The 12851-nt window shown below is 40.8% G+C and overlaps 1 protein-coding gene across 3 annotated transcripts in view; it reads right to left on the bottom strand.

The window, feature by feature from the left end:
* The window catches only part of TENM1 (teneurin transmembrane protein 1), an 832265-nt gene that overhangs the window by 55674 nt on the left and 763740 nt on the right, over nucleotides 1-12851 (bottom strand). The window lies entirely within an intron of this gene.

The following is a 12851-nucleotide window of genomic DNA, read 5'->3' as shown; positions in this document are numbered from 1 at the left end:
TAATGCTAGGTCTGATGCTAAAGGTAGGTCCTGGTTGCAGAAACGTTGCTCATTGAGTAAAATCTGATTTCTCTGTACCAGAGAAATCAGATTTTACTCAATGAGCAACGTTTTGCAACAGGACCTACCTTTAGCATAGACCTAGCATCTACTAGTGACACAGTTCATCAGCTGATGATTTAGAATCCTAGGATGTAGCGCACTGCTTACTTAGCTTGACCTAGTTCACTCCACGGGTTCCAAAGAAACAGGTTGTGTTTTTCTTTCACTGAGTGTTTGCCGAGTACCTTTCTCTGGGTTAACCCTTGTGCTAAGCTTTGGGGGCTCAAAAATGACTATGACACAGCCTCAAATGATTTGTGGAGTAGAGTTCTTAGAGGAACCATTAGGCAATTACTCTCCATATTATGAAAAGAAGGCAACAGAGATGGTAAGCAACCACTTCGCCTGCACTGGGAGTCAGGAGGCAGGATATTCCCAGAGAAGTCGTACCTAACTAAGGTCTGAAATGAAAAGTAGCAGAAGCACGGGGTAAAAGTTGAATGGGGAGGGGTATCAGAGTTGAGGAAAATGGGCGATGGGAAAAGCATGGGTGACGGTCCAGAGGTTAAAGACAGCATGGCCCATCCAGGTTACTACAAATAATTCAGTAAGACTAACAATAGGCTGGGTGAGAGAGAGCTGAGTGATGAGGCCATGAGTTATGGACTCATCTGTGTCCTCCCCAACTTCATATGTTGAAGCCCCAACCCCCAGTGTGACTGTATTTGTAGATGCGGCCTTCAAAGAGGTAGTTTAGATTAAATGAGATCATAGGGTGGGGATCTAATCCAGTAGGACTGGTGTCTCTCCGATAAGAAGAGATACCAGGAATGCTTACGCACAGAGGGATGACTGTATGAAGACGCAGCTAGAAAGCAGCCTTCTGCAAGCCAAGGAGAGACACCTCAGAAGAAACTAAACCCACCAATATCTTGATCTTAGATGTCTAGCCTCCAGAAGTATGAGAAAATACATTTCTGTTGTTTAAGCCATTCAGTCTGTAGCATTTTGTATGGCTGCCCTAGCAGACTAATACATCAAGTGCTATGATTTGAATGTGTCCCCCAAATTTCATGTGTTGGCAATGTAATCCTCACATTCATATGTCCATGGCATTTGGAGGTGGGGCCATATGCACCACCTCCAACATTTATCGTTTCTTTGTGTTAAGAACATTTAAATCTACTCTTGCAGCTATTTGAAAATATATAACAAATTATTGTTTATTATAGCCACTCTATAATGCTATAGAACACTAGAACTTAGTCTTCCTATTTAGTGGTATTTTCATATACATTAAGCAACCTCTGGCTATCCTTACCCACCTTCCCAACCTCTAGTAACCACTATTCTACTTTCTACTTTTATGAGATCCACTTTTTTAGCTTCCATATATGAGGAGAACATGAAATATTTATCTTTCTGTGCCTGGCTTTTTTCACTTAACATAGTGTTTGATATGGTTTGAATCTGTGTTCCTGCTCAAATCTCATGTTCAGTTGTAATCTCCAGTGTTGGGAGTGGGTCCTGGTGGAAAGTGACTGGATCGTGGGGGTGAAGTTCTTATGAATGATTTAGTACCATTTCCCCTTGGTACTATACAGTGAGTGAATTCTTATGAGATTGCGTTGTTTAAAAGTGTATAGCACCTTCCCTTTCTCTCTCTCTTTCTCCTGCTCTGGTCATGCGAGGTGCTAGCTCTCCTTTGCCTTGGCCATGATAGTGAGTTTCCTGAGGCCTCCCTAGAAACTGAGCAGATGCTGGCACCATGCTTCCTATACAGCCTCCAAAACCATGAGCCAATTAAACTTCTTTTCTTTATAAATTACCCAGTCTTAGGTATTTCTTTATAGCAGTGTAAGAATGGATTAGTACAGTGTCTTCCAAGCTCATTTATGTTGTCACAAATGACAGAATTTTGTTCTTTTTTGTTGCTAAACAGTATTCCACAGTGTATATATACCACATTTTCTTTATCCGTTCATCTATTGATAGACACTTAGGTCTTAGCTGTTGTAAATAGTGCAGCTATCTCTTTGACATACTGATTTCCATTACTTTTCTGGATCATATAATAGTTCTATTTTTAATTTTTTGAGGAAACTCCATGCTGTTTTCCATAATGGCTGTACCTTAATTTACATTTTCCTTTCTCTTCAACTCACCAGCATTTTTTTTTTTTGTCATTTTGATAATAGCCATTCTAACTGGGGTGAGATGATATCTCATTATGGTTTTGATTTGCATTTCTCTGTTTGAAAGATAATTAGGATTAGATAAGGTCATGAGGGTGGGGTCCCCATGATGGGACTGGTGGCTTTTTAAGAAGAGGAAGACAGACTTGAGCTGGCATGTTTTTGTCCTCTTGCCATATGATGTCATTCTACCATGTTATGATGCAGCAAAAAGGCCCTCGCCGGATGCCAGTGCCATGCTCTTGAGTTTCCCAGCCTTCAGAACCAAGAGCTCAATAGATGTTTTTCCTCATAAATTACCCAGTCTGTGATATTCTGTTGTAGCAACAAAAAACAGACTAAGACATTGGATAATGGAGGGAAGCACATGTCCAGTTTTGTTGTGATGGCTGTGGGAAACCACTGAAGGGCTTTAAGTAGGGGTGTGATAGAGTTACCTTTGGGTTCTAAACAGATCATCCTGGCTGCTGTCAAGACTATATTAGAGGAGGAGGTGAGACAGGACGCAGGCAGGCAGCTGGGGGCTCCTGCACAGGCCCAGGTTAGGGATTATGGCGCCTGAACTGGTATGGCAACAATGGGCATGGAGAAAAGCAGATGGATTTGAGACATGTTAAAGAGTTGGAAGCAAAAGGACTGTGTGTGTGTGTGTGTGTGTGTGTGTGTGTGTGTGTGTGTGTGTCTGGTGTATGTGTCTGGTGTGTCTTGTGCCAAGTGATGTGCTAGGCACTGGAGACATGAAGCCGAGCCAAACATGGCTTCTCCTTAGTTCCTTTCTAGAGACAGGAGTTGATTCAACACTTGCCCTGACATCTCCTTGATAGTAACTATTTATCTCTGGGCACTTCTCAGAGAACTGTGTTCCACACCATTCCCCACCCCACCACTCACTTGTTCTCTATTTCTTTTCTTTTAGGTTAGAAAAAGGCAGAAAAAATATTCCCATTCATTGCCAAAATAGTAACAGCAGTGTAGCCACTCTTCTTTTGTGCTTTGAGAGAGAGCCCAAGGAAGGCTTTGTTTTTCTTGTGGAATCTAAAAGTCTGAAAACAAGATATGAGCTATCATTGCATTCTGAGACCCACTACTTCCCCAGCTCAAAGAGGCTTACGAGTAATCAGTAATGAAGTGGATAAAGGCCGATCTGAGATAAGGCTCTGCTTCTAATTGTGTCTCATTAGGGAGGGCAACTGGTGATGTTGTGAAGAGGACAAAGGTTGTCTTTGATCTCCTCTACTGCACCATGGGCTCTTTGCCCATGTCTCTGAGTGTCTCTTCCAGACATCCAGCAGCCTCATTCTGTTTCCCTGTTTCTGTGTGCCCTCCACCTTTATCCACATAGGCTGGCCTTCTCTGGTCAGTACCAGATGCCTCGGCACAGCTAGGAATTTGAGTGCTAATGGGGTATAAAGCTGAGCTTGTGTTACGCATGTTCTACAAAGCCTTTCAGACTGAGGCCATTGGATAAACATTAAACACCAGCCTTAACAGCTCCCAGAGCAGTTTGCGGTGATGTGTTCCTCGGCACGTCTGTCTGAGGCCTTTGCATGTCAGTGCCCTGGCACTGAGAGGGACAGTGAACGCCTGCTGCTTCGGAGGGAGCTGACTCCTCCACTGTGCGCCCCTGCCTTGGACCTCTATGCACTATCATGCTTGTCTAGAAGCTGTCTGTGTGCACTGGTCCTATGGAGCATAGTCCCCCAGGAAATTAGCTGGGGCTGGCTGAGGGAGAGGAAATGAATTCATTTCCGTACAACACTCCTATTTTGATTGAGTCTCAAGTCAGTGACCCAGAAAAAACAAACCTGGCAGAAATGACGTTCTAATTATCCCCACTCTGGGAGCCGAGGCCAGGGCAGAGGCTGGGGACAGCACACACCTGGCAGAAGCCAGAGAAGGAGCATGTTTCAGATTCTGTTTTTAGCTATCAAGGCTGCCTCTGAGATAAAGGCTGGTAGTTGGAAAAGAAGCTGTTAAATTCTCCAACTTGCCCAACAAGATTTAAACCAATATGATTGGTGTCATGTTTCTTATATTTAATTTTGCCTTAAAAACACACCAGCTATTTTGTCTGTTTGTTTTCTTTTCCATGAAATAAGTCACCCTCTGGCAGCTTCCTGTGACTAAAGTGCCCTTTGTGCTTCCGAGCCATTTTCTGTACCAACTACACAGATTCCCTTTAATTCCCATCTGATTTGGCTGGGCAGCTTGTCTATGAAATCTCCCAAGATGAAAGATGTGTGGCTACTTAGTAGTTGAGGGTTTGCCTTTTCAGAAGCTGGACCTCTTCACCTCTCTTAGCTTGTCAATTCCTTTTATGTCCTTCTCATGTTAAATACTCCTACTGCCAGGTAATTTTTCAAGGAACTGGTGCCTTACGCTCACACAACAGAAACACTATATTTACTACAAGACATTTCCATAACATAAAGCTTAATATAAGGAATGGAGTCTTTGAGCTGATTCTGACAGTTAGAATTAGTATCAACTAGTTACAAAGAGACCCTAGAATTATATGATACTAAGGCGGGGCTAAGGTTGGCCCCCAATTGCTGCCAACATTTGTCAAATGATTTCTTGGGGTGAATCGACACTTCTTTTGGGGGGTGGGGACACAGATGGAAGAGTAGCGGCAATGCTCTATAAGCTCTGCCTAGTGACTGGCCTACAGGCAAACCATTCGGCCTAATTTGTGGTGGTTGCCCCACCTTGCAAAAATCCATTAATTTGTTTGAAATGTCAAAATGTATTTAAGCTAAACTGGCATTAAAGGTCACTTGTGGAGCCACCCACTGCTGGAATGTGCCCGTCTCCTAACAACCTTCCCTGAGAAACAACCCTGAGCAGAAAGGAGCTCTTGGTCAGGATGTCAACTTTTGACAGCGTTATGTCTTCCTCTGTGAATTGAAAACTTGCCTTGAAGGGAGCTGACTCTCAGGTCAACCAGTCCTATGGTTGGTTTAGAGATCCAGCTAATTTTGACCTAAGTAGCCATTTACAAAGCAGCGGAATCCTATAGGGAGAAATCCATGTTTAAAAGCAATATCTAAATATAAGCCCTTGGTTAGACTAAACTAGAAAATGTCTAAATTACATATAAGCCTAATCACATACTGTAGGCTCAGTCCACCATTTGTATACTTGGGTTCCTCTAACAGTTTGAGTCCTGGTTCTCACCCTTATTAGTGTGTAACCCTGGGCAAACTATGTATCTTTTATGAGTCTCTGGTTTCCTCATCTGTAACGAATCAAGGAGTCTAATGATAGCATATCTACTTGTAAAGTTATTGTGTGGATTAAATGAGATAATGGCATAAGTTGCTCAGCCAAGTGCCTGGCACACACTAAGGGATAGCAAGTAGTATTAATAGTCATAACAGTTTTATAGACATAGACCTTTAGAACTAGGGGGAACCTGGCCCAGTTACCATTTGATGTAGCTCCTTTTCAACAGTGTTTTCCAGCCTTCAATTGTCCCTGTATCACCTTTATGAATTTTGCCTTACCCCTACATCACCTGCACTATTATTGACTTAATATTTTTTCTTTAAATTGACCTACTTCTAAATTGTGAATAGGTGCTGCCCCTTTCCTTTGAACTATTATGTAATCAGTAACACATGAAATTACAGGCCTAGTCATCTGAGCCATTAATAGAAGTGACTACTCTTTATTTGGGTGTCAGGTACTTCATATAGTTTATTACTTGATATACTTACAAAAATTACTTGAGAAAAAGCCATTAACATCCCCACTTGCAGATATGTGCTCTTAGCCCCTATGCCATCTGATTCGTCATTCAGAAGAGTGGACAGGTTTCTTCATTCTTGTCTCACCAAATCTGGCCTCCCCTTACCCCCTTTTGAATCAACCTAAAGGTTGCTCTCTTTGGCTGTGAAGGTCAAGACTTGCTACAAGTTGAGTGATTTATCTTTTTCTTTGTCATCTGTTATCTTTCAGTTCAATGCTTTCTGAGTTTCTACCATGTGCCAGGGACTGTGGCGTGGTCATGTTGGGGTCACCACCTGAGATGTTGATCACCACCATCAGGGCCACCATATGTGGCATTGATCATGTTGAGGTCACCACCTGAGACGCTGATCATCTGTGGAGGTCTGTCCCGTAGACCCTGACCTAGTGATGGATGAATGAAATATACTCTCACACACCAGAGTACAGTACAAGACTTGGGCTAGGGGCTTGGTTAGCTGTAATTGCTCTCTGAAAGTAGCTGACAACCCCCTAGATCGACTCTTATACTTTACTCTGGTGTATGAGAATGTACTTCATTCATTCATTGCTAAGTCAGGGTCTGCAGGACAGATCTCCACAGGAGGTGATCAATGTCTCAGGGCACTATGTTATAAAAGTCAATAAATAGATTTTTGATTTTGATTAGTCCAAGGCAGATACAGAAATAGGTCATTTAATATAATGTGGTTAAGTGTCATGAGTGCCATGATAGATGTATGCCCAGAATGATATGGAAACACAGGGGAGGGAGTTTGGGGCAAGATTCCTAGAAGAGAAATGTAAACTTAATTTTGAAGGATGAAGCAAAGGTATTGAGAAAAAGCAAGGTAGGAAGGGTGATCTTGGCAGAGGGAAAAGGATGAATAAAAGCATAGAAGCATGAGATCATGTGAGTGAAAAATCTAACTGCTGTCTGGGATTTCTTAGGCATAAAATAAGGTAGGTGGTAGTGGTGAATTCTAAATGATTGCTAAGACTAGGTCCAGGTTTCCTCACTGGTGCACTATTGTCAGGTGGTTTCGGTCCTGTGTATTGTAGGATGTTTAGCAGCATCCCTGACCTTTACGCAATAGGCACCAGTAGCACCTTACCCCCAGTGGTGGTAACTGGAAATATCTCCAGACATTGCAAAATATCTCTTGAGGGGCAAAAATGTCTCTTGCTGAGAATCACTGGATTAAGTCATGAAGAGGGGTGTATACTGATAGCTTTAGACTTAATCTGTAGTATTGAGGAGTCTCCACTTTAAAGTGGAGAGCAGACATGGTGAGATTAGTATTTTAGAAAGATTGATTAGGCTGCATTTTGGGGGATAGGCTGGAGGGAGACCAGGCTAGATGCAGGAGAACCAATTTGGAGGCCAGCTATTCACTGGTACATTCATCCATTAATATATCCTTTTATCCAAATATCTGACAGATATCTGAGTCCTGATCCAGATAGACACAGTCCCTGCCTTCATGGAACTTGGAGTCTGGAACACTTCTTCTCATACTTTTTTTATTCACTGATCCATTTGAGAATCTGGTGAAAGCTATGTACTCCCTCCCTAGAAAAAGGCTCCAGTGTACTAGAAGGAAGTAGTTAGGAGCTTAGGCTCTGGAGTTAAGACTTCTGGGGTCAAAAATTCCATCTGTGTCATTTGCTATCTCTGTGATGTTGGCACAAATCAGTTAACCTATCTGAGCTTCGGTTACCTCATTTATAAATTGAATACAGTAACACTATCTTTTCAAAAATTGTTATTGGAATAAGATGGGAAAAAAATACGTAAACCATCTAGCACAGTGCCTGGTACATTAAAAGAGCTTTGTAGAGACTAGCTAGTTTTTAAAATTATGGAACATGTGTGTATTTGTGCTAGTCCCCGTCTATTGTTCACTTCCTTGACTAGTTCATAAACACTTAAGTTTTATCATACAGTTACGCTTTCAAGGCTTCTCCTGATTCTATATCACCAGCCATTTCCTCCTTGTTTATCTATTCCATTCCTTGAGAATCTTTCTAAGCTATATGTCCTCCAAGAAATATTTCGCTGATATTGAGATATATTATCTCATATATATTGGTCAGCCAATTTCATGGCTAATATTTTAGTTTATTACTTAGACTCCCCACTGTTAATTGTAACAGTACTCTTGGTACAATTCCAATTACAGAAAATGCTACCTTCACTGATTTCCTTTCTTCTGTCAACAAATATCTATTTATTTCATGTTACATACCATACTAGGCACTAAGGAGCCAACTTCATTCAGGACAGACTGGATTCCTCCCCTCAAAATGTTTATCATCTTTTGCTGACTTCATTTACTTCACCTTCCAGTATGTACAAGAGGTTGTTAGTGACATAGAGCAGTAGACTGTTTCTGTTCCAGCTTATTCATTTTAAGAAATGAACATTTATGGAAGAGCCTCAAAAACATATCATGACTGTTACTATATTTTACAATTGTCACCAAGTGCTAATAATTTCTTTTCCTTAAGTTCAAGTGTGCTGAACAAACCAGTGGTTTCCCAAAAGATCCTGCCTCCCCGTTTTAAACATGACACTTCTAATCTCCCTCCTTTACTACATTTGGAGCATTGTGGCTCATTTAAAAAATGACTCTGTTTGATTCTGATGTGTGAGTCCTCTTCAGTAGGAATTTCCAGGAAGTGTATGATTATCTCTTCTGTAGTATGCCAGCCCTAGGGAAGAAGCAGTGACGGGACAGAGTACTCTCTGCCAGGTGTTCTGCCAGCTCCATGTTAGATTTTTCTGTACTTCTAAAAGCTGACAACTCCAGATTGTTAGCATCACTTTTTGTCAGTTTTCAAATGGCCTTCTCATTTTGTGACACTGATACTGTCTGAGCTTCTTCAAATTTATAAAAGAGGGAAAAAAGCCATCTGGAGAAAGTTTGTTTTTTTGCACTTGGAAAGCACAATGACACCTTTCAGAGTGATGACCTTTATTGATATTGCTTTTAAAAACTGGAAATTATCAGAAGATGAAATATACCATGATTACATGGCCTTGTCAACAGGGCAAATTATTTCCCATTATCTTAGATCCACACTCTTGTGTCTCTCTGCATAATGGCTGGAGAGTTTGAAGAACCTCTCAACCTTTTGTCAAATGCATTGGCATGGTCTGTTTCCATGGCTTCCCAATTAGAATAACTGACAACTTAAGTTGCATTATTCATCACAAATGAATAGCTAGGATCAATCTAATCAAGAGTAACCATTTGGCTGATCCTGGGAACTATTCTACTGCAGAGGATATAGATTACATTGCATCTACCCTAATGTTCATAAAACATTTTGGAAGTGGGGAAAACAAAGTAAAGCAAACCAAACCAAACAAAACAAAACTTCCAAAGTAGTCCTAGTATCTTTCATCTTCTAATACTTTCCACTTTTTGCAAGCAAGATCAATAAGGGCCATCACTCTTTTAGGTTTCATCATGTTTTCTAACTGTAGAAAACCAAATTTTATCTAGATGGATTTTCTCTCCTTTTTATAAATTTGAAGAAGCTCAGGCAATATCAGGGTCAAAACAAAATGTTAAATTTGTGCTTCCTAAAATTCCTGTAGCAGAAACTGCTGGTTCTACGCCTATTCTGTTATACATCCACTCTTTCCTCTGGATTATACCCCCAGTTTTTTTTTGTTTGTTTGTCTGTTTGAGGCAGAGTCTTGCTCTGTCACCCAGGCTGGCGTGCAGTGGCACAATCTCAGCTCAGTGCAACTTCTGCCTCCCAAGTTCAAGCGATTCTCCTGCCTCAGCCTCCCAAGTAGCTGAGACTACAGGTGTGTGCCACCACTCCTGGCTATTTTTTTTTTTTTTTTTGGATGGGGTTTCGCCACATTGGCCACACTGGCCTTGAACTCCTGACCTCAGGTGATCCATCCACTTCACCCTCCCAAAGTGCTGGGATTACAGGCATGAGCCACCATACCTGGCCAACTCCCAGTTTTTTAATCTGAGCACATTGCTGTTTAGAATAGAAGACATTCCAGGCTTATTTGCAATGATCTGTAGTCATGCGAAGTTCCAGGCAATAATATGTAAGAGGAAGTGTGGAAGTACCCACACTTACAAATAGATAGTTTAAAAGGCTGCTTAAGGAGAGCTGACCCAACTGGAAGGAAGCTCTTTTTGCCCTTTCTACCATTCTGCAATGTGGATATACCAATGAGAGTTCTAGCAGATGTCTTGGACCACAAGGTGGCCTTGAAAATGGAAGTTATGTGTCAGAGTGGCAAGGCAAAAACACAAAACCTGGAACCCAGATAACACTGTGGGGCTACCATCTCAGCCCTAAACCACACATCTAGTCTGACTGCTTTCTTGCTTACATCACTGTTATGTTAGGGCTTTCTGTTATTCTTGGTTGACTCTAATCACCGTGAAGACAGGGCTCTGTTAGGCTTTGGTCTTGAATAGAGTTACTGACTACTATATTACAGTCAAACTGGTCTAACAGATTTCTAGTTTTACATCTCTGGATGAATCACCTATGATTGCAAAATTAAATTAAACTGAATTGCAAAAAATTAAGGTCTGAAAGAGACTGACACATATAGCAAAATCTGCTAGGGCAGCCCTTTGTTAAGAGGATGAATAATTGCTTAAACCTAGTGATTAACGTCAAGCATTTTTGAATACCTAGGGCTCCATCTTTGGGTACTGCAGGCTGCTCTTCCAGCTCCATGGCTCACTCATTTAGATCCAGTACTTCTCGCTTATCCTAAAATCCTTGTTTGTCTTCCTATGTTCTCTACCAGGCCTATGAGTTTTCAAGGGAAAAGGCGAGAACTCTTTTATGTTTATTTTCCCAGTATCTGGCATTAAGTTGACAAATGTTTGTTGAATGAAAATGTTACTGCTTCATTGACAGTAATGTTTTCAGTCTATGAAAGCCTTTAAAAAATTATAATATGCAAATAGGTTGTAAGAAAAACTATTTCTCATCAACATGTTTGAGTCAGTAAATCTGGGTTTCTAGAGACCCACTGAGGTTAGTGTAAGTTGTCATAGTTCCTCAATTTTAAGAAATGCATTTCCCACTGCCTCCATATTTTAACTATTCTATGAAGTGAAAAAGATGTGTCTTATAGTCAATATGTATGTTTGATGGAACATTTCTCCCTACTACCCAAAGATATCAAATTGATGCTCGTCTTATGGTCCATGGTGCCTTAGAATTTAGGAAATATGGTATTTCCATTTTGGTCTGGGGAGCTGGGGAATCCCTAAGGCTCTTTTGCAAAGTCTATGAGGTCAAAACTATGTTTTCTAATAATATTACGTGTATTTTGTACTTTATCATGTGTATATAGTGGAGCTTTCCAGAGGCTACGTCAGGCTAGTGTATCTTCAGTTTAAAAAAATTAACACTTTTATTTTCTAATAAGGTAGATATTCATATGATAAAACCAACAAAAAAATAGCTCATTGGGCCCTCAACAATTTTTATATAATGCAAAGGAGTCCTGAGACCAAAATGTTTGAGAATGGTTATCCTAGAGGAAAGAAAAAGTGAAAGACACCACTCTATTACATAAGGGTTTCATTGAAGCTCATTAAGAGAAAAGCATGTATCCCTCCTAGGATAGTTCCTGGGGCCATAAGCCCTGTCCAAAAGCATACTGATGGAGGGGCTGAAAATCTTCACTTCCTCTAGAGACCCAGTGCCTGATGGGTACCATAAAAGTTCGTTCTTACAGGCTGCCTCAGAACAATCAGCACGTACACACTCTCTATGAGTCTGCTGTGTAATTGCCACTACCTCATCTTAATAACAGGCATAATTGCTCTGAGTTTCCGTCGACCCTTTCTTGCATCTCCTCTCTGAAGCCTCAATTTTGGAAATGGCACTTGTGAATACACAGAATGTTTAACCGCTTCCAGTTTTCAATTTACAGTCAAAGTCATCTATCAGCAGGAGATGAAGGCCCAGTGTGAAAACTACAGAATGTCCTTCAGACTCCACAGCTAATTTGTTTGTAAATTTGATTGTTATTGTAAGGAGAACATATTGTACATGATGCTACTTACATGATACTACTTGCCAATTTACTATTTGTGTCTCTGTTTCTCGGGTTTTATCATTACAGCTAAAGAAATTAACCCTCTCAGCCCTTCTTGGTGTGGAGAGAGAAACATGAAAACTTTACTATATTGTTGTCTTTTAGTCTCTATTTTAATTTAATTTTACATGAATTCATTAAATATCTATTGTATATCTAGCACTGTGGGGGATACACATACAGAAGGAGAGGCAACTAGAGTACAGTTCAAGGTAATAAGAAATCACATTTGAGGCTGCATGATGAGCCCATAAAGTCTGAGGTAACTCAGAGTAAGAACAGGATCTCTGCTTGTCTTAACCCAGTAGGAAGTGGGACTCTTGTCCTCTTGAGAGCCAAGGCTTTGCTTGCATAGGAGCCAGAGACTTATAAAGAAACCCCCAGAATCATTCTGCAGTTTTTTTCTGCTGAGAAGTTGCAGAAACTTGTCCGTTGCTGGTTGTTAATATTACAGTATTGGCTTGACAGGACAGACCAAGCTTCCAATTCCCTTTGGCACCTAAAGCAATTTACAGGCCAGAAGTATGACTGCACGGCTTTTATGAAATGGTCTGATTTCATTGATCAGCCACTCTGGGATTATGTTTTCATTTCAGTAGCTACTGCTAACTCTTCTTTCTGTTATAATATTTCAGGAAGAAACTATTAAAAATGTTCACCATGGAGATGTTAAGACATAAGTGGGCTGGGCTCTGAATTGGAAGGTAAACATCACAACTCATGATCGTTCTACTCAAAAGTTCATTTCAAGTTAGACTAGAATTCCACAGATTGTCTCT

The sequence above is a fragment of the Saimiri boliviensis genome, chromosome X (genome assembly GCF_048565385.1).
Source record: "Saimiri boliviensis isolate mSaiBol1 chromosome X, mSaiBol1.pri, whole genome shotgun sequence".
In the NCBI taxonomy this organism is placed as follows: domain Eukaryota; kingdom Metazoa; phylum Chordata; class Mammalia; order Primates; family Cebidae; genus Saimiri; species Saimiri boliviensis.
Note: the sequence above shows the minus strand (reverse complement) of the source record. Positions and strands in the feature narration are given on the sequence as shown.